Genomic DNA, 21,722 nt, shown 5'->3' on the forward strand with positions numbered 1-21,722 from the left:
GCTCCCCCTCGTCTGTACTTTAGCGATTGACCAGCCTTTTACAAATCCGGGCTGGAGCAAGCTCTGAAAAACTGTTCGGTGTCGTTAGAATCAACCGAACTCGTGAGCCCCGCTACTGCATCACAAAAGAGAAGCGGTCGTCTTAGGTGCGGTCACCAATAATTGTATGGGTTGGATGCGGCTCACGGAGTTTCACACAGGCGCAAAAAATATACCATGTCTTCGAAATTCGTTGTGTGTTGTGCGTTTAGCAAAAATAATGTTAGACGTTTCGGGTACGATGTACTGCTCTACTATGGGATAGTAATAATTCGTCTCAGCCACAGCATCCAGAGACGCACGTACGTCAGCTGCGAAGGAATTTTGCACATAAAAAAAACTTTTGAACATTTTGTGCTGGACAAAGAGCAGATGTGTCTAGAAAAAGTGTTTTAACGATTTAGAGTGCTTGGTGCTTTACTAAGCAAGAGCAAAAAACTGTGCCGCGTGTGCTTTTAATCACGGAAACACTTCACCTGAAAAAAACTGTGTCACAGGGTTCCCACGTACCACGGCTCAGGACTGGTTCATTTTAACATGAAGGTATACGTTTGTGTTACTGGTTTTTGACGAAAACGTGAACATCCCTAAAACCAGTTATCATTGACTCTGGGTATAGTGTTCAGCCTAACCAAGTATTTTAGGCCTAGAGAAGTAACTTTTATTTTCTGTCACCTTTAAAGGTTACTTTAGCATAGTGGAAAAGTACATTCACTTCAGACAGACTGCAGCTAGTGCGCCTCTTTTACTGAAGTTATGTATACGCATGGAATATATTTGACGGTTGAAGATCATTAGGCTGACCAGCAACGGCCATTTGAATTAAGGACTAGTAACCCACGCTTGGCGTTTTGTTGTCTCTCTCATTTATTAAATGAGGTTTCATGACGAAAGCGTTTAGTTTCTCGTCTTGCGTCCGTCCATCAATGGCCTGGAATGGTGCCGGCTGAGACCCGTCCTCCTCACTCTCTCTTGGCAATCACGTGATAGCACAGTGGCACATAGACACAGTTGAGTCGCTGCAGTTGTGTCCTCTCCCCCTTCCACTAAAGGCATGGCATAGTCAGTCCAACAGCGCCAGGCTTTCACCGAACACACTTTCGAATTTCAAAAGTGCATAATTTTTTTAATCAATCGAAACTCTACTTTCTGGCTTTTCATGGCAATGAATGAAATGCTACGGAGGCAAAGCGCCTGCTTGTGTACCACTACGGGACGTAGACTTGTATGGCCCGCATTTCTCACCGCTGTGAGAAATGCGCAAACAAACGCACGGACAGTTGGGCGCACGAAGGGACGCACGGACAGACCAATGGACATGCGCATGCACGGACGGACGCGTTGCCTGACTCAGGATCACTCGATCCGCAGATATGCTGTGATTTTTTTATATAGAACGCGAGAAGTATGAAGCATGGACACGTAAGGACCAGATCGTCGGAGGCAGCGGAAGAAATGGCCATTGCACTGGCCGTAGTCAATGGTCGAAAATACGACAGAAAAATAATCAGTGACTCCAAGATGGCCATTAGGAATTTCATAAAAGGATTGGTCCCCACCGAAGCAGCCGAAATCCTGAACCGCAGAGCAGAAGACTTCCGGAACGGCAAAATTTTACCCAAATACCTCAAATGGATCCCGGTGCACATGGGGGAATTAAACATTGAAGACATGGCCATCCCTCAAAACCTTAACGAGAAGGACCATCGAACCGTGCGAGAACTAACCCACCACGGCTTCGACAGCGACGGCCCGGCCCCCCACACCGACCTTAGAAGGGGAGATGACTCCGGTGGAGGCGATGGGGACGATGAAGGTGATGACAATAATGAATATGCGATACAAGACAACAGACAGACTGGTCACGTATCATGACATATTGGTACATTATAAGTGACAACGAGAAGAATATCCGCCACCACACAAACAGCTAGACAGATCACAAGAAACAGATTGACGAAGATTGCAAACCAGAACCTTTTTAAATCCAGTACACCTGAACATAGTAAACTCCAGACAATACCCACAAACAAGCTGTACCCTCTGTAAGCACAAACACGCAGATATGACACATATTCTATGGCAATGCACACAGGTCACAGTAATATACCGAGAGGACAACATAAAACCGGGCCTTCTCGAGGAGCGTTGGCTAAGTGCGCTGACAAGCTCAGATCTGCACGAACAACTGTGGGCAATCCAGCGGGCCTGGACAGCGGTGGAAAGGCCCGCTGGAAGTATGAAGCATGGACACGTGCGCCGGGCTCAGGCCACGACGGGGTGGCCTGAGCCCGGGCCGGTAACTGTCCATGGTTTCTTTTTAGGGCCGAAGCTTTTATTAGCGGCACCCGCTTGTCCCTCGTAGCCGTTGTAGTGTGTAACAAGTATAACATTTTGACCTCCAAGGTGGTGCCGGTGAAAGATTTCTTCTTTGCGTTGTTAAATAATAAATGATACTGATCAATGTACATGCCAATGGCGGTTAAGGCAGAATGAGAGACAGGAGCATTCGGCTTTTAGTTAACGCGCACGCTGCGATCCCCATTAGCGGCACCCGCTTGTCCCTCGTAGCCATTGTAGTGTGTAACAAGTGTTACATTTTGACCTCCAAGGTAGTGCTGGTGGGAGATTTTTCCTGTGTTTTGTTGAACAACAAAAAGTTCGCGGTATGCTCGTTACCTAAAAGCCGAATGCTCCTGTCTCTCGTTCCTAATTAGCAGCCATTGACACGTACATTGAGCATTATCTGACAAGAAAGGGTTGCTACGTTATATTCGCTGGGTGTAACCTCCTTAGTTTTAGAAAGGTTTAGCGAGCATTGAGCCGCAGTGTCATGAATAGAATGAACGGGTATATACCATGAACTCGAGGTGGTTTAAGGTGGGAAGTAGATACGAAGCATAAGCCCTAAGAAAGTAAAAGCCGAATTCTCCTGTCTCATTTCCCATTAGAAGCCATTGGCAGGTACATTGAGTACTATCTGACAGGAAAAGGTTGCTACGTTATACTCGGTGGGCATAACCACCTTGGTTTTAGAAAGGTTTAGCGAGCGTTGGGCCGCAGTGCCAAGAATACCATTAACTCGAGGTGTTTAACGGTGGGAAGTAGACCCGAAGCGCAAGTCGTAAGAAAGTGTGTGTGTGCCACCTCTCGCTTAGTCCTTGGGATGTCAGCTGGATGGTGGTGCTTCTATATGGGGAATATATGATGAAAAGATGCGAGATGGTGGTACTTGGAGTATTGAATAGACGAACGGACACACAGACAGATGCATGGATGGACGCATGAACGGACGCAGGGGCGTATGCATGGACGAACGTAGGGACGGACGCACGAACAGACTCACGCACTGATGGGCGGATGGACGCATGGACGGTCACACAGACGGACGCATGGACGGACGAAAGCAAGAACAAATGGACGGACGAATGCTTCGCCCCACTCGCCATCATTCACTCCGTGGATATGCTGCCATTTTTCAATAAAGTTTTTTCTGTCCGTCCGTCCACAATGGTGGTACTAAATTTATGAGCGACAAGGTACTCAGATTATGGCTGTGGAGCTCTAGCATCATTGTAAACAAATGTTATCTAAGAGCAGAAGGTCAATTTTTGCAGGCGCAAAGCCAGAAAATGTGTCACTCCTTGAGTCAACAGCTCAGTTTGAGCAAAGCTGTGCCAGTTGGACACAGTACATGTATCGCATCCAGTCGCAACGCCAGCACGCCAGCAAAAGCAGCTTGAGCAAAGAGCTAGCGTGGTACCTCTTCCAGAAAAAGACGGAGTGGCTCAAACGTCGAATCCGTGATTTGCTCCAGAAATGCGCTGGCGTGTTGTCGGAGAAAACCTCAGAGGCAGTGGCTGAAGGTAAAACGTTTCTTGCACTACTAGGTGTCGACTTGGCTGTTCTTTTGAGCTGGGGAGTCTTCATGCGCGTGCTTCCGTGCCTCCATCGGGATTCTAGTTCACTATATCAAAGACGGAGGCACAAAAGAGTGCCCATGAAGGGTTCAGATTTTGTGCCACTACAAAAACTACTTTATAAAGAAGTCATTGCCCGAAAGCACCGACAAAACCGATCTGCGTATCTATGTTGCCTAATGAAGGCATCGCAAATGTGGTATTTGCACTTTTCACTCCCGAAACTGGTCAACTATGGTGGGGCCATCGTTTCAATGATTAAAAGGTGGCATTTTCGCAACCGAATGTCGTAAAGAGTTACCAATTTATGTGGTGGCGGTGCCTTGAGTCAGCCCTCGCAAGTGATTGAAAATGCTGACCTCGAACGTGTACCATGGTAAATGATATTTCTATGCGCTGTTCAGGCGTTAAAATTCAGGAAGGTGCAGTGGGAGACCAGGCTCGCCAGCGAGGAAAAGGAAGCCCAAGTGTTTGTTCTGGACACGGCGTGCTGGGCTGGTGAGGCTCTTGGAGCCCTGGAATAAAAGCCCCACCTACCAGCCTATAATCCTTCTCCCTTTTAGAGACGATAGTCTTTCTTGGGGACCTTCGACGCAAACGTTTGGTCTGTCTGTCTGTCTGTCTGTCTGTCTGTCTGTCTGTCTGTCTGTTGGTCGGTCAGTCGGTACATTTGTCTGTTTGTCCACTCCTAACGGCGTCGGGTACTTGTAATGGCCGACCCCATCCGCAGTGCCCACCAATGTTGCTCAAGGTTTAGCGTTCATACTTGAGTGATTGTCAATTAAAAAGCAATTATTGCGCATGTTTGGGGCACCATAAAAACACGTATATAATCTGCATGTGCGTCGTTTACTAGAAAAGGCATACATAATTAATTTTAAGGACCGTAGCGCTTATCACGCTGTGCTGACCATGCAACGCTTGCACGAAAAGAAGTGTTTCCAACGCTTTGCTAAGACGAGATGGTGGTGGCACATATCCAACGCCTTGCGTCCTACACCTTATCACCTCTGATACGGGCGTGCACATCCGTCTCAGAGCCACGCACTTTGTTTTCCGAAAAAAACTGCCAGATGGCGCTCATGTCACACGTGTGACGTGACCTGATGCGCTCGCTCGCCTTCGCTGTACGCTCGAGGCACTCTAACGCAGCGTCTCCAGAATACCCTTCACCAATTTTCTTGCGCAGAACATGAAAGAAATCTTTTGTTGACTCTCTCCACACGCAAGACTATCGTCTTTCGACGACATTTGCAGAGTAACATGCAGATATGGGGCCAATTGTTTTGGCTTCTTTAAATGCGAAGCAGCTTTTACTCGGGGCTGTGTCCTTCCTTTCCTCACACGTCCTCTCAACGATGCACATGCGCTACCTTTCTTTCTCTCCTTCTTTTTCGGGGAATGTGGCATGAGCGCTGCCTCCTCTTCGTTTTTCCCATCCCGTTTCTCTCTCTCTCTCTCTCTCTGCCACAGCAGTGCGCTCGTATATATTGCGTCGGGCTCTCGGTCCCACTGCGCTCTTCTTCGCAACGGCGTTATGGACGTCAACGTTGGCGCCAGTTGGGGCGTCATCGATAACGTAAGCTGTGATATGAACGCAAGCTGTGAAAGCAGCGCAAGCGTCGTGACCTGCACCGCTGAGAAGAAGAAAGCTCAGGATGCAGAACACTAACAACAACGACGGCTAGTGAATCCACAAGTCCGAGCTCGCGAAGCTAAACGGCAACAGCAACGCGGGCGAGTGAATATTGAAGCTGCAGGGCAACGCAAAGACGCGGTGCGCAACGCAAACACTGACCTGAAGACCCTGAAGCTGCAAGTCATCATGAAGCCAAATCAAAATGGAAACGCCAAGTCGAGTACTCCGAGAATTTGAGGCAACGCGAAGTGGAAACACAACAGAAACTACGAGCCGCTAATGCCGAAGCGACTAGGCAACGCGAGTTAGCGGCCAGGACATCGAGGTGTTCGAAAAAACTAAAATCATCGGGACTGATGGAGCGCCCACACGAGTTAAGCTAGACTTCTTCGATAAGTATTTGGGATACTAGTGCAGTTTGTGCGACTGACTTTGGTCATATGAAATTAAACATACTGAAAAACATACAGATGGAATAACAATAAATACACAACCGAACGCCCAGTGCTGCTTCACATTCCGACATGATTTCCCTCAGTGGTGGATGGTGTAATTTTTTCCCATCTATAAATGTTTTTGCCATTTCCATTTAGAATAACGGATGCTCTTTCTAATGTCGGTTTCTTTACTAACCATATTTGCGATATTGGCATCAGATTTCCAACAAGGTCGCCAGTCATTTTTGTTGAAAACTCTGAATGTTGGCGGAGGAGGAGGAGGAGGAGGAAGAAACTTTATTCAGAAAAAAAATTGAAATGCAGGCAGTTTGGTCGGGCCCTCAGTCCAGGGCTCCGCTGGCACGAGCGGCTCGCTGGACCAGGTCAAGCAAAGCTATTTGGCTCTGCCTGTCCTCGTCCGCAAGCCATGCCTCCCACTGCCTGTGAAACATGTGTGGTTGCTTCGTGATGTGTGGGCTGTCGATGTGTGTGGGCCTCTGGGTGCACTCCCATGTTATGTGGCTGAGTGTTGGTACTTGTGAACACCACGGACAGGTGTCTTTATATCTTGCGGGATATATTCTACTTAGATGGTACAAATTGGGAAAGCTATTGGTTTGTATGCGTCTCCAATCCCTGCTTTGCTGGCTATCCAAGTCCTTATGTGGAAGCCCATATTCCTTTCGTTGCTTCCTTTGTTGGAGGAGGATGTCACGCGAATTGGAAAGAGGTTCAACGTCGTGGCCTGCCGTCGCTCGGTTGGTGATGCCTCGAGCTATACGGTCTGCCACGACGTTCTCCTCCGAACCTTCGTGAGCAGGACACCATATAATGTGATGGTCTCCTGTTATGGGTTTATTTAAATATTTATACGCTATTTTAGGTAGCGTTCCTCGGAGAAACATTCGGCATGCCGCCTGTGAATCGGAGAGCACAACCACTGATTCTCCCCTGATTTCTGCGTTGGATATGGCTATGGCTATTGCTGCCGCCTCTACCACTCGTGTGAAACAAGTTTTAACCGACGCCATTGTGGTGTGATTTTGTGCTACAATTGCCACTACATGTGACCCTCTGCTCGCTTTACTTACGTCTGTAAAGACGGCTTCTGAGCTATTCTGAAATGCTTTGCGTAAGGAGTCTGCTCTCGCTTTCCTCCTTCCTGCGTGATACGTCGGATGCATATTTCTGGGAATAGGCGCCACAGTTAAATGTGTGCGTTTTTCCGCATCTATTAGCACCGTTTCCTCGTCACAATATAGCGGTCGCAATGTATATCCCATCTTTTCCAGAATTCTTCTCCCATGATAGCTCGAATTGAGCCTTTCCTTTTGAGATAAAAGCACCGCATTCGCATACTCCTCAAAGGTATTGTATATGCCCAATTTCTCTACCCTCTCGGTTTTGGCATTTTCCGGAATCCCCAATGCTGCTTTGAATGCTTTCCTTATTATTGTGTTTATTTGCTTTGTCTCCTGGTTTGTCATTGTCTGGTACGGTAGCGCGTACGTAACTCGGCTGATCACAAATGCATGAACGAGTGCAATGGTTTCGTTCTCCTCTAGTCCCATTTCGCTATTTGCTATCCGCCTGATCATCCGGGCCACATTCGCCGTGGTTCCCCGTAGCCTTTGTAATGTGTGTGACGTTCCCGAATTTCCTAGTATCCACATGCTAAACACGCGTATTACATCTGCCTCCCTGATTTGTCTCCCATCCAGCAGTACTGCTACCGGTATTAAGTCCTTTTTCTTTGCGTATCTTGCCCTAATTCTAACCATTTCAGTTTTTTCCGGCGAGCATTGCATTCCTGCAGCTGTCACGAAAGCTTGTATTTTATCTACTGCCTCCTGGAGGGCGTTTTCTTTGTCCGCATAAGAGCCACCCTTTGTCCATAAGGTGACATCGTCTGCGTAAAGAGCTGCTCCTAGACCTTTTATATTTTCCAGCTTACATGCGAGCTTTTTCAGGCCGATATTAAATAGTATCGGGGATAGCATGGCTCCCTGGGGGGTGCCTCTATTTGGGTAGTCGAAGGTTTCAGATGTAACCGAGCCTAAAGAAATGGTAGCTTTCCTGCTTGTCAGAAATGACCGGACATACTCATATATTCGTTGGCCGCAGTTAATCGATTCGAGGCCTTCCATTATCACCTTGTGTGATATTGTATCGAATGCTTTCTTGATATCTAGTGCTAGTACGAATTCGTCGCTTGAACCTCTGTTTGGGTTCATGACGTCATTTTGCAACAGCAGGAAAACATCCTGGGCCGATACATGTGGTCGGAAACCGAACATATTCACCGGTAGCAGACCCTCTCTCTCTACATAGTCTGCCAATCTAGTCAATATTGTTTTTTTCAAAAAGCTTACCCAAGCATGAGGTAAGGGAGATTGGTCGGAGGTTCTTAATATCTCTTGGTTTCCCTGGTTTTGGTATTAACATGATGTTTGAGTCCTTCCATTCTACTGGAAGGTTTCCTCCATCTACCCATACCTTTTCATTAAAGAAATCCGTGATTCGTCGAAGGGCCGCATCACTCAAATTTCTAAGCATAGAGTTTGTTATTTTGTCTCGTCCTGGGGCGGTATTCTTTTTTAAAGACTGGGCTGCCGCATAAACCTCTTCAAATGTTATGAGAGCGTCTAACTCTGGTTGTTCTTTTCCTGCATATTTGCCATGTACCACTTCACATGCGTCTTGTCCGACATATAATTTCTTGACTTCGTAGATAAGTGCGTCATCGTTACCTTTAAATTCATTCTCCAGAATTCTTAAAGCCCTGTTCGTCATTGTTTTTGTTGCCCCTGGATCTATCATACTCCTCAGGATGTGCCAGGTCTTTTTGGTTCCTAACGTCCCTCTAAGTGAGTTACTAAATTGCCTCCAGTTACTGTTATTTAGTTGACGTGCGTAGTCATTGGCTTCCTGTGACAACTGAGCTATCCTTATCTTCAATTTGCGATTAAGCTTTTGCTTCCGCCATCGCTTTGTGAGGCTTCTCCGCGCGTCCCACAAATGTAGCAGGTGCTTGTCGACTGCTGGAATTTCCACGCTTGTTTCTATTTCCTTTGTCACTTTCCTGTGTGCCTCCTTTATCTGTGTCACCCAGTTACCTAGATCTATTATTTCCCCTTGGTCTCCTACGTTCTCCCTAAATTTGTTCCAATCAGATTATGTCGCTTTCCCCATTCTTCTTGTCGTGGCGGCATTAATAGTTGTTCCGAGAATGTAGTGGTCGCTTCCCAAGTTTTCTCCGAGGTGCGCCCATGAGACGTTTCCTCAAGATTTGTAAACGTTAAGTCCGGTGACGTGTCTTTTGATAAGCTATTCCCGACCCGTGTCGGTAGGTCTGGTTGTGTAAGTTGGCAGAGATCATACCGTTCAACAAGGTCTACAAGGAGTTTGCCCTTAGGGCTGTCCTGCTTATATCCCCAATTTCTGTGTGGCGCATTAAAATCCCCCATGATAACTAACCTGTCTTTCTCTTTCAATAAACCCATCGCATGTGCTATAATGTTCTCAAAGTCGGCTCGTCTCTCCTTAGGTGGGCTATATATATTGACCCCCACTGTTTTTGGTCCTCCACGTTTTTTGGGCCACACTGTTATTATCTGGTGTTGCACTGCCTCATTGCTCACGTAGCTGACACTCAATGCTATATCTTTTTTGGTAAATGTCGCCACTTGTGGGTACTTTGGGTTAATATGTCTTATGTACCCTCTCAGATTTATCTGAAATTTGCCTACTTCCTGAAGGCAGATTATGTCAGGAGGGATTGGAGATGCTCCAATAAATTGTTTGAAATTTTCAAGTTTTGTTCTCAATGAGCAGCAGTTCCACTGCCATATTTCCGTTTGCTCGGTCTTTTTATTGTTACGGTGTCTAGCCATGATTGGTATTCTCGGAATCTGTTATTCCACTTTCTTTAGGTTGTCTGGTGGGGGCACCCGGGCTCTGACAAGATCTCTTGCGAGGATTCTGCGCCTGACTCAAGTCGCTTATGGTGCGTTCCATCTGGCCTAGTTTGGCAAAAACAAGTTGAATTTGTTGAACTAGGAACGCTATCGGCGGTGTTTGTGGTGGTTGCGTTTCCACGGGCTGCGCAACGGGCTGCGAGACAACAGGTGTGCTCGCCGGGCTTTGTGTGTTGCTCGACTGGTTTAGTAGTGACTCCAGGCGCGCCATTCGAGACTTAACCTCCTGTAGTTCTGTTCTAAGTTGTCTGTTTTCAGCTACTACCCGCTTGTATTCTGGGTGTTCTGTGATCGTTGGTGTAACGGGTTTATGTTTGGTAGTGGGAGATACGGCTTGTGCATAGCTTACCGCGTCCGCCTGTGGGTTGCTATGTGCAGGACACGCCCCCGGTGGCTTGCTTCTCGGAAGGGCTTGCGCGTTCGGATTGTCCTGGGAGATTGCTCTCGGCGTCGAAGTCGACTTTGGATGCCGCTGTCCTGGTTGTCCTGTCTCCTCGGCACGGTTTTTCGACGGCGTGCGGGTCCTGGAACGGCTCTTTCGGGTCCCGCCTCGTCCGTACTCCCATTCTGATTCCTCTTCCTCCGACTGAAAATAGCGAGGGGCTGGCTTGTGTGGTTTTTTTGGGTGGTTTCGCTGCTTGCTTGCGAATAGGCTTGAGGCGTTTCAGTCAACTGCGGTCTCCAGTGATATGGTTTCCCGTGCAAATTGCGCATGTCGGAGTGCAATTATGGTTTACTTCGGGGTTGCGCATTCCACAGGTATGGCACACGGGTGAGTCTGGCTGCGGACACACGTCGGTGCGGTGGCCAACCTCCCCACACGCTCGGCAGAATTGGACGGTGTTACGAAAAGGAATACACTCCTTCTCACCTCCTCTGTAGTAAACATATCTTGGTAGAATGTCCCCGAAGAAAGTCAAGACGGCACTCTGAGAGTCTCCCAACATCCGAGCGTCGACCAGCGTCACGCTCTGGGTGCGAAAACGGATGCTCGCTTTGATGGTCTCAGACGGGGTGTGCGGCTCTATACCGTGAATAACACCTTTTTTGGTTCCTTCACCTGCCGTAACGTAGACGTTGACCGGGTGTGGTCTTCCGTTGATATTCAAAGACGTGACGCCTCTCATCGCCATCGCGACGGTCGTGTCTGGAGTCGACGCTAGCGCAATGTCGGACCCCGGTCGGATGCGGAGAATAAACTGATCCCACCTGACTTTTCCTTGGCAAGCCTCCACTATAGCGTCGGAGATCGCTTGGGTGGTCACATTCTTCAGAGGCAGTCCCTGGTGAGGTCGGAAGACTACTTTCAGATCGTCCTTGGGTAGTGCTGGGGGCCTCTGTCTTGTAGGTCGACCCCGGCGCTTTGGCTGGTTGTCCGTCGTAGGTCTGCTGCCTGCGGAGAAGTCCCCTCCTTGTTGAAATTTCCGCTCCTTCGCCTGTTTCTTCTTCGCTCTGAGCGATTGGGATATTTGCCATCCCTCCTCTGTGCGGTCGGTCTCCGTTGGGGCGGAAAAATCTGCGTCGGCGTGCGTGGACGCCGCGTTGCAGTTCCCAGGCAGTGCTGCTTCATCCCGGTTTTGCGCGGCAAAGTCCATGACTTCTTCACCCAAACCTGGTTCGGATTGTCGTACGGACGCTGTTTGCGACTCCGCAGTCGAGTCCATAGCCGTCAGCAACCGCGGCAACACCGTGGTTGTCGTCTTCGGGCGAGCGTCTCCCGGCGTCGTCGCCGCTGCTCCTCTACTGGACGCTAGAGGTAGCGAAAGCTCCACATGGGCGAACGAAGAAGTAGCCGTAAAAACAAGAAAAATGGTCCGATTTCAGTGAAACTGGAGTCCACCGATACCGGAGCATCTCCCCTACACGCCTGTGGCAATTTCTGGACGATTCAAGGGGTTGAACTATACAAAAAAGACAAGAACTTACGGAGCTCGATGTGCACGCGTCTGCACTCATCGGCATCCCAGCAGCGTCTCAATGTTGGCGGAATAAGAACGCATCACAAGTGTTGTGTGTGGCAACGGAAATGTTGCGCAGCAAAATATGTTGCTGAAGGTCGAATCCATGGCACGAAAGAAGGAAAACAATAGGAGGGAGCATTGTGGAGTAAGAAAATTGAAAGAGAAGTTGTAGGACAGGCCTGCATATGCCGTTTCGCTTGCCTCCCCTTTCTAGATAGGGGAAGGACTGCTGACATTTCATAGCGAAGTGAAGTACCGCTACCTGCGAACGGTCACGCATTTGTGGGCAGGAAAAAATCAGCAAGTCCCACGCACCTGGGAATGGACTTTATGCGAAGAATGCAGAGGGAAGGGGACCGTGTAGCACTTATTTATTGAGCGACACGACATGAAATAATGCTAAATATATGTGCAAATGTTGCGCGCACAGACTTATATTGAATAGTTGCAGATGTTTATATAACCAGTTGTTTACATTTATTCTATGCCTTCCTTGGACCGACGCTACCGATATCGGGCATTTCTTTACGCTCACGCGTTAAAATTGCCCATGTGTGTTCTCGGCGTTCCTGGGTAGATACTAAGCGCCCATCGCCTCTAGCAAATACCCGCATACCAGCAGCACATACCCACCCGTGGGAATGTGCCACAGTCTGTCGAGAATCATTTGACGACGTATGCAACGGGATTGTTGCATTAGTTATGGCGAAGCATTTCTTAGCGAGCATCGGTAACATTGAGCGTACAGCCGTCAGCAAGATTAACACGAACGCTCCAGAGCACACCCTGAAGCAGTTTGATTGACGCTAGCATTGCGTAGCTTTGGGATCTGTTTTGTAGATCTTACACATGCATGCTGACATACTATCCAAGCATACCAAGCTCTCATCTCAGCAATAGGGTACAGTGCTTTGCGGCTGCCATCAGCGAAATAATTTAGGTCACGTGTCGGAGCATTCGTGTTAAGCTTGCTGATGACTGTATCTCTCTATCTAGCCGCTCACGTTTGGGTGCTCTGTGATCACCCCCTCAACTTGGCGTGAAAAATAATTAGCATGGGACGGTAAGATAATTTCGCGAATGGGACGCGCTGGTCAAAACATAAACACTGTCACATTCCCGTCACGTACGTCGTCGAACACTTCTCGCGAGGCAGTAGCACATACCTACGGGCGGGTATGTGCCGCTGGTATGCGCCACAGGTGATTGACACTTAGTATCTACCCAGGAACGACGAGACTACATATGGGCAATTTTAACGTGCGAGCGTTAATAAATACCTGACATCTGTAGCGTCGAGCCCACAAATGCAAAGAATAAATGTCAAGGTCTCAGCTGGAATCCAACCGAAGCATTCTGCGTGGCAACGGAGCATTCTGACACAAAGCTACACCAGGTCTCGGAACTACTTTTCAAAATAGATGCTAATCTTCGTGAAACGTTAATAGTGGTAGCAGTGCTGCCTATCCAATTTTATAAATATTACATATGCACTCCTTTGATACAGCCGTTACTTCAGGTTAACGTCAATTGTGGTTAGGTGCCATTCGCTGAAATTGATTTAGGTAGCAGTGTCCTGGGGGGTGGGGGAGTAAATGTAAAATGAATGAAAAGAAGATAGAAAAGAGCCCCGTAACTGTCTCTCAGGGGGTGGACACCTCAACAGTAGCTCGCGGGGTGGGGGAAAGAAACGCTTAAAAAAATAGAGAGGATTAAATGTATAGAGATATAGAGAGGGGCAGGGAACGCCACATATGGAAGGAAGGAGAAGATAGGAAAGATGGACATGGTTGCAAGAGTCCGAGAACGGGGCACCACTCAGCGAGAGCTCTTGTCGGTGTCAAGGGATGGCGTAGGGCGAGCCAGTCAGCCAGAGCTGCGCGGTCGTCGGAGATCGCGGGGGCACAACCGGTCGGCATGAAATCGAGCGAGTGAGTGCGCGGTGTCCAGGGCCAGCATCCTCGCGAGCATCAGCGTTTCATATCAGCTTCTGGGGTATCTAATACGCGTGCTCTTGTTGGCATCATTGCGCAAGCGCAACCAACTGGCTGTATATACATATGCAACTCAACAACATTAGTCTATATATATATATATATAAATATATATATATATATATATATATATAAATAAATATATATATATATATATATATATATATATATATATATATATATATATATATATTAACATATTGTTACGAGGTTGGTTGCTTCTGAGCGAGATGTATTTGCAGAGTAAAAACTACAGGCAAGAGACACAATGGCTGATTGGCCCAGTCGCGCGCCTGTCAGTCGCACCTCTTCCTTTTCTTCCTCTCCGTAGCAGGACCCCCGGGCGTTGGAGCGCCGTCTCGGCGAGAGTCCGGAGAAGTGCGACAGAAGTAGGGTTTCAAGCGCGAAACATGGACAATGTCAACTAGTGACGAACTTGGTGACGTATTGGAGTGCAATGGCGCTATCTCGTAGGTTACGTCGCTAACTTGACGTAAGACTAGGTAGGGTCCGGCGTATCGGGACAAAAGTTTTTCGGAGAGACCTACACGGCGACATGGTGACCAGAGGAGCACGTGGTCACCTGGGGCAAACGTTATATTTCGATGCCGGTGGTCGTAGCGGGCTTTTTGCATATCCTGTGACCTGGTGAGGCGAGACTGGGCAACTTGACGAGCCATGTGAGCCCGATCAATGGCTTCGCGCGCGTACTCGGAAGGAGATGGCACGAGAGGCAAGGTGGTTTCAAATGGCAATATGGGGTCGCGACCATATAAAAGATAAAAAGGCGAGAATCCCGCAGTGTCATGTCGAGAGGAGTTATATGCGAAGGTCACATAGGCCAACGTTGTATCCCAGTCTCGATGATCATCGGAGACGTACATCGAAAGCATCTCTGTGAGCGTGCGGTTGAGACGTTCAGTTAGGCCATTAGTTTGTGGGTGGTAGGCGGTAGATAGCTTATGGGCTGTAGCACACGATCGAAGGAGGTCATCGACAACTTTGGACAGGAAAGAGCGGCCGCGGTCCGTAAGCAGCTGTCGGGGTGCACCATGGTGTAAGATGACGTCATGAAGAAGAAAATCCGCGACGTCAGTGGCGCAACTGGTTGGCATGGCCTTTGTTATCGCGTAACGGGTCGCATAATCTGTGGCGACGGCAATCCATTTATTTCCTAGTGTCGTCGTCGGAAAAGGGCCAAGAAGGTCGAGTCCCACGCGATGAAATGGTTCAGAGGGGACTTCAATTGGGTGAAGATATCCAGCTGGCAGCAAAGAAGGTCTTTTCCGGCGCTGGCAGAGGTCGCAAGTGGCGACATATCGACGTACGCTGCGGTACAATCCAGGCCAGAAAAATCGACGTCGCACGCGGTCGTATGTGCGGGAAACGCCGAGGTGTCCCGCTGTTGGTGCGTCGTGAAGTTGTTGAAGTATGGCAGGCCGTAGATGACGAGGGATGACAAGCAGAAGCTCAGGGCCTTCAGTGGTGACGTTGCGGCGGTAGAGGATGCCGTCATGCAGCACGAACATACGGAATTCAGCGTCATGGCTGTCAGACTGGATGGCGTCGATGATAGTGCGCAATGACTCATCCCGTCGTTGTTCGATGCGCATATCGCTGACGTCTGTAAACGCCATTACTCTGCTCTCCAGGTCAGGCGCAACGGGATCAGGAGGATCTACCGGATATCGAGAAAGACAGTCTGCGTCCTTGTGCAAACGGCCAGACTTGTAGCTGACGCTAAACGAAAATTCCTGAAGCCTCAGAGCCCAGCGAGCCAGACGTCCAGTCGGGTCCTTCAGAGAAGTCAGCCAACAGAGGGCGTGGTGGTCCGTAACGACAGTGAAAATGCGACCATATAAATATGGCCGAAACTTGGCGACGGCCCAAACTAAAGCTAGACACTCTCTCTCGGTGATGGAATAATTCATCTCCTGGGGAGAAAGCAGGCGACTGGCGTAAGCTATCACGCACTGTCTACCGTGGTGCCGCTGAGCGAGAACTGCGCCGATACCGTGGCCACTGGCGTCGGTGCGAACCTCTGTGGCAGCAGAAGGATTAAAGTGGGCAAGTATGGGGGGCGTAGTTAGGTAGCCGATGAGAGCGGCGAACGCTTGAGCCTGCTCAGGGCCCCATGAGAATGTGGTATCCTTCTTCAGCAAATCTGTCAGTGGCCGGGCAACGTCAGCGAAGTTTTTCACAAAACGGCGAAAGTAGGAACATAAGCCGACGAAGCTACGGACGTCGGATGTAGAACGGGGCACTGGAAAGCTACGGACGACGCGGATCTTTTCGGGATCTGGTTGGACACCATCGGCGTTTACAATATGGCCCAGAATGGCAATCTGACGGTGACCAAATTGACACTTCTTGGAATTGAGTTGTAGCCCAGCTGTTCTGAAGACTGCGAGAATTGCAGCGAGACGGGTCAGGTGGCTATCGAAAGTAGATGAAAAGACTATCACATCGTCTAGGTAACAAAGACAAGTAGACCACTTGTAACCACGCAGGAGAGAGTCCATCATTCGTTCGAATGTGGCAGGGGCGTTACATAGTCCAAAAGGCATGACCTTAAACTGGTATAAACCATCTGGTGTAATGAAGGCCGTCTTCTCGCGGTCCATTTCATCGACAGAAATCTGCCAGTAGCCGGACCGGAGATCTATAGACGAGAAGTATGTAGCCCCGTGTAGGCAGTCCAACGCGTCATCGATGCGTGGTAGCGGGTACACGTCTTTTCGTGTGATCTTGTTTAGGTGGCGATAGTCAACGCAGAAGCGCCAGGTACCATCTTTTTTCTTCACAAGGACGACAGGGGAGGCCCAAGGACTACTTGATGGTTCTATGACACCTTTGTTGAGCATTTTGTCCACTTCTGCTTGGATAACTCTACGCTCAGTGGGGGAGACACGATAGGGGCGTCGGCGAATAGGACTGGCGTCACCAGTATTTATACGGTGCTGAACAGTGGATGTTTGCCCTAGAGGTCTGTCGTCGAAAGAAAAAATGTCGGTATATGACGCGAGAAGGCGATGGATGTCATTGGCTTGCGCAGGGTTGAGGTCGGGTGCAATCATCTTCGAGAAACGATCTGGCCGAGAACAGGTGCTGTTCGCTACTGGAGACTGAAGTAAATCAATCTCGGTGGTGAGCGCTGCTATTTCGAATTCGTCAGCATTAGATACGCTGGCCAAGAACATGCCACGAGGAAGCACTTGAGGGCACAAGCTGAAATTGAGAAGTGGAAGCGAGGTACAATTGTCAGTAACAGTCACAAGCGTATGGGGAATGGCAATGTTGCGGCTCAAGAGGACGTCGGCGAGAGGAAGGAGGACATATTGACCATCGGGAACTTGGGGCTGTGCGGTCAAAACGACGAAGGTGGCTGCCTGAGCTGACAGCCGCACATCCTGAAGAGAGCACAGGCGCGGCGGGGCAGTGGGGGGGTCAGCGACTATCTGAGGCAACTCTAGCTGAAGAACGCCTGTAGCACAATCGATCAGAGCAGAATGATTCGATAAGAAGTCCAGGCCTAGGATAATGTCATAAGGGCAGTGGTCAATCACGGCTAAAATGACAGAAGTAGTGTGGTCCTTTATACGTAAGCGGGCAGTGCACAGACCGAGAACCATCGGCGTGCCGCCATCGGCCACACGGAGCATTTGTGCAGCCGCTGGTGTCAGAACTTTCTTTAAACGTGTGCGTAGGCTTGAACTCATGACCGAAATGCTTGCGCCGGTGTCGACAAGTGCTTGTACAGGTTCGCCGTCTACTTTAACGTCTATTACACTTCGTCTGGTGGGAACGGAAAGAGGATTTGCTGCGGAAGTCGTCAATGCAGCACCACCTCCGGGGGCTGCATTTCTCAGTTTTCCGAGACAACGCGGCCGGAAGCCACGGGGGACGAGAAGCGTCGTGGCTGCGGCGAACGGGACGATGGGCGACGTGTTTGCGGCGATCGAGACTGGTGCCCACGTGGTGAAGGCGAGCGGCTGTACCAAGTGTTCCGAGAATGGTCAATGGCATTGGGCTCTTCGGCAGGTGGAAAGGTGCGGGCGGTATCGTCGAAACGGGTCATATTGGTCGTTGCGCGATGTGCCGAGGACCATGTGTTGCGGCAGTAACGGGCAATATGTCCAACGCGGTGGCAGTTGAAACATATAGGGCGGTCATCTGCAGTTCGCCACTCAGCCGGGTTGCGAGTACGTGGAGAAGACCGTCGGTCGGAGAAGGGCATCACGAAAGGGCGTTCGCTGACTCTAGGCGCGGTGACATGGCACACGGAATGCACTCCGATGTTTTCAAGCTCCCGGCGCACGATGGCTTGAACAAGAGGAACAGTAACAGGAGTGGCATCGGTACTGCGCGAATAGAACGCCGAGGGCGCCATAGCTTCCAGTTCACGACGAACAATGCGTGTAAGGTCTCCCGGCGGCGATGCACGTTGTGGTGTTGACTGGTCCTCGCAAGTAGATGTTGCAGCGGTGTTTGGGAGTCGAGCGAATGTTTGTAGAATGCGGCGACTTTTCACTTGCTCGAACTGACGACACTCTTTGATGATCGCGTCTACGGTGGAACAGCCCTTGCACATCAGGAGATTGAACGCGTCGTCGGCAATCCCTTTCAGAACATGTCCCACCTTGTCACCTTCTGTCATGTCGCTTTCGGCCTTTCGGCAGAGGGCCAGCACGTCTTGAATGTAAGCGAGGTATGACTCCGTAGGGGATTGGGCACGGCAGGCCAATTCCTTTTTGGCGGCGATCTTCCGACTGGCGGTTTTGCCAAACACCTCCCGCATCTTTGCTTTGCATTGGTCCCAGCTTGTGAGTTCTTCTTCATTGTTCTCATACCACACCTTGGCCGTGCCTCTCAAATAGAACAGCACATTAGCCAACTGAAGTGTGGGATCCCATCTGTTCGGCACACTCACTCGTTCAAACATGGCCAGCCAATCGTCAACGTCGACGCCATCGGTTCCGCAGAATGTACCGGGATCCTTGAGAGGCGTGAAAACGTACGGTTGCGACGCCATGTTCGTCGGAGACGCTGACGTTGACGCGGAGGGCTGAGCATTGGCCATGGCTGGAAGGGCGATGCGACGTCCGCTGCGGAGCTCCGTTGCCTGATGGTTACCCAGCACCTCTCACCAATATGTTACGAGGTTGGTTGCTTCTGAGCGAGATGTATTTGCAGAGTAAAAACTACAGGCAAGAGACACAATGGCTGATTGGCCCAGTCGCGCGCCTGTCAGTCGCACCTCTTCCTTTTCTTCCTCTCCGTAGCAATATATTTGCATCATTTGATGACGTGTCGCTCAATAAGAAAAATTGCTCCATGCTCACCTTTTCTCTCCATGCGTCGCATAACGTCGATTCCCAAGGTACGGGGGATCTGTCGAATTTTTTCATGTCTGCAACAGCTCATTATATTCGTCAAACCATCTTACACACTCATGCTAATGTTGGTTCACGCCATGTCAAGGAGGTGACCACGAGAGCACCCAAACGTAAGCAGATAGATAGGTAGATAGATAGATAGATAGATAGATAGATAGATAGATAGATAGATAGATAGATAGATAGATAGATAGATAGATAGAAACGCATTAACTGAAAAGAAAATGCCAGGCCGATAATCCACCATCAGATGGTCGCGCTCACGCGTTTCTCTGCTTGCGGAAGCACGAGCCCCTTGCATGATCATTCAACCCCCCTTAGGCTAGATAAGGCCTCTTTACATCTCCTTCTTCGAGTGCCTAATACATCACACTACAAACAAGTTGCTTTATCGGCACTAGACTGCGTGAACGAATGAATTTTCAACGCGCTGCCATAACAATATTAACGAGCACGCTGCATGCATGTGCATTTCTGGGAACGTGTCTTCCGCGCCCATCGTAGTGTGCTGACAACACGGAGAATTGAAGAGACCTTAGCTAGTCTAGAGATTGTAGGTTTACCTCAGACGTTGAGAAAAAGCATTCAGAGCAGTAGACAGATGACACGACGACTACGTTTTTTTAATCATGCGCGTAGGGCACGCGCAACAATTGAGTTTCGATCTCTGAATGGTGTATGCGCTCTTTAAAAATTAAAGACAAAAGACATATCTATCTTAGCAATCAGGCATATAGCTTGAAGTTCAGTATTTGTTTCAACAAGGAAAATCACAAAGCAAACATCGGACCTCCCTGCGGGGTGATCACCCGTCTGTCAACAGCAGCAACACACTCCAACGCGTTCTCGGCAAAGATTACTTTGCTGCTTCTTTGACTCCTCACGTGGGCTTCAAAGAACTTCACATCGCTCTCCTTCTTCCCGCATCTTTTCTCTCTTTCATATGTAAAAGGAACACTCGTCAAGCAACTCATTCTGTTCACTATGACTTCCACGTGTAGACCACTGACAACAAAGACAACAGAAGAGCACAGAGAATACATTGGTCGATGAAAGGTACAAGTATACGTCTTGCTGAAAGTGGTCGACTAGCTAATCACGTACGCTCTACAACAGTCGTGCCAAAGCGATTATCACTGCAATTACTACAAAGTAATATTACCACTCCCTCCTTCAGCATGTATGCTGCTTCACACAGCTTCCGTGTACATTTAACGTTTGCTGGATTCACAGCCATTTATTTTGTTACATTGTAACATGCTACAACATATTCATTTGTTACGTTGTAACATACTACAACAGATTACAGCAGCACCATAGTAATTAAAATGAAGGGAATTAAAAAACAGTAAGAAATTGTGTGGATAAGGGACGACAAAAGTCAAGTATTAGCAGAAAGAAAAGTGTGAGCACTCTCAGGACACAAAATTATGAGTTTGAGTAATAAAAATTACACAGACTACTGAGCATAAGACAAAAAAAAAGACACGGCCAAGCATTGCTCAGAAACGTGCTTTCGTAAGAAACTTTCTCGTCAATTAGCTGGGGAGGACGTATGTCCGCAGGTTGGTAGTGGAATGTTTAGGGACGCTTTTCTTACATTCAGTGAAGTGACTAAATACAACTAGTTAAGTAAGCGGTCATTTGCTCCTCCGCACAGCAAGTTGTCTAGACCTCATGCCTTCACGTTTTGAATACTCCAGACTAGTTCCCATTCAAGTTTATCTTTCATCAGCATGGTCTCCTGAGACGCTTTTGACTGCACTTGTTCAGATTGTGGAGAAGTTAGTGACTTCGAATATATGCTCTGACGGTGCCCCTAGTTAAGGGGCCCAAGTCGACTCACAGAAGAGGATTGGGACTCTGCCTTACGAAGTTCAGAGTTGCTACCACAACTACGGGCTGTCCAGGGAGCCCACGATGTGGCGGTGAAACTAGGCCTCCCCGTTTCTACATGCGAGTGGCCCGCGACCTTGCTCTAAATGAGTAGCGTTTCTCAGTACGCAATAAAATTCTGTGACTGTATTCGTCTGTCAATGGTACAAAGCTCGCTCATACACAGACAGAATCTGTGCTCAGAATGTTCATTTAACAGAAAAAATACTCACTCGCGGTGCGATGTCTGTTCTCGATCCCCTCGTTCTCTGAGAAAGAAGAAATAATAACAGTCAATCTTCAGTCAAATGATGATCGCAGAGGCCGCACTTTAATGAACATATTTTTAAAAAGTGTGGTGGTCTGAAGAGATGTGCGATGTGTTAATGAAACCCACAGGGTGAAACACATTTCTGAGCCACACCCAGACCGTCGCAATACGCGACGGAAGCCAAATGTTTTATCCTAGTAAAGCACCCACAAC

At 48.8% G+C, this 21,722-nt stretch overlaps 1 long non-coding RNA gene across 1 annotated transcript in view; it reads right to left on the reverse strand.

Moving 5' to 3' along the window:
• Positions 1–21,508, reverse strand: part of LOC142814065 (uncharacterized) — a 97,342-nt gene extending 75,834 nt beyond the window's left edge. The window contains exon 1 of the long non-coding RNA XR_012894795.1: positions 21,472–21,508. This is a non-coding gene — a long non-coding RNA (uncharacterized LOC142814065). The remainder of the gene's footprint in view (positions 1–21,471) is intronic.
• Positions 21,509–21,722: the final 214 nt, after the last annotated feature.

Source organism: Rhipicephalus microplus, chromosome 4 (assembly GCF_043290135.1).
Source record: "Rhipicephalus microplus isolate Deutch F79 chromosome 4, USDA_Rmic, whole genome shotgun sequence".
NCBI classification, from domain to species: Eukaryota; Metazoa; Arthropoda; class Arachnida; order Ixodida; family Ixodidae; genus Rhipicephalus; species Rhipicephalus microplus.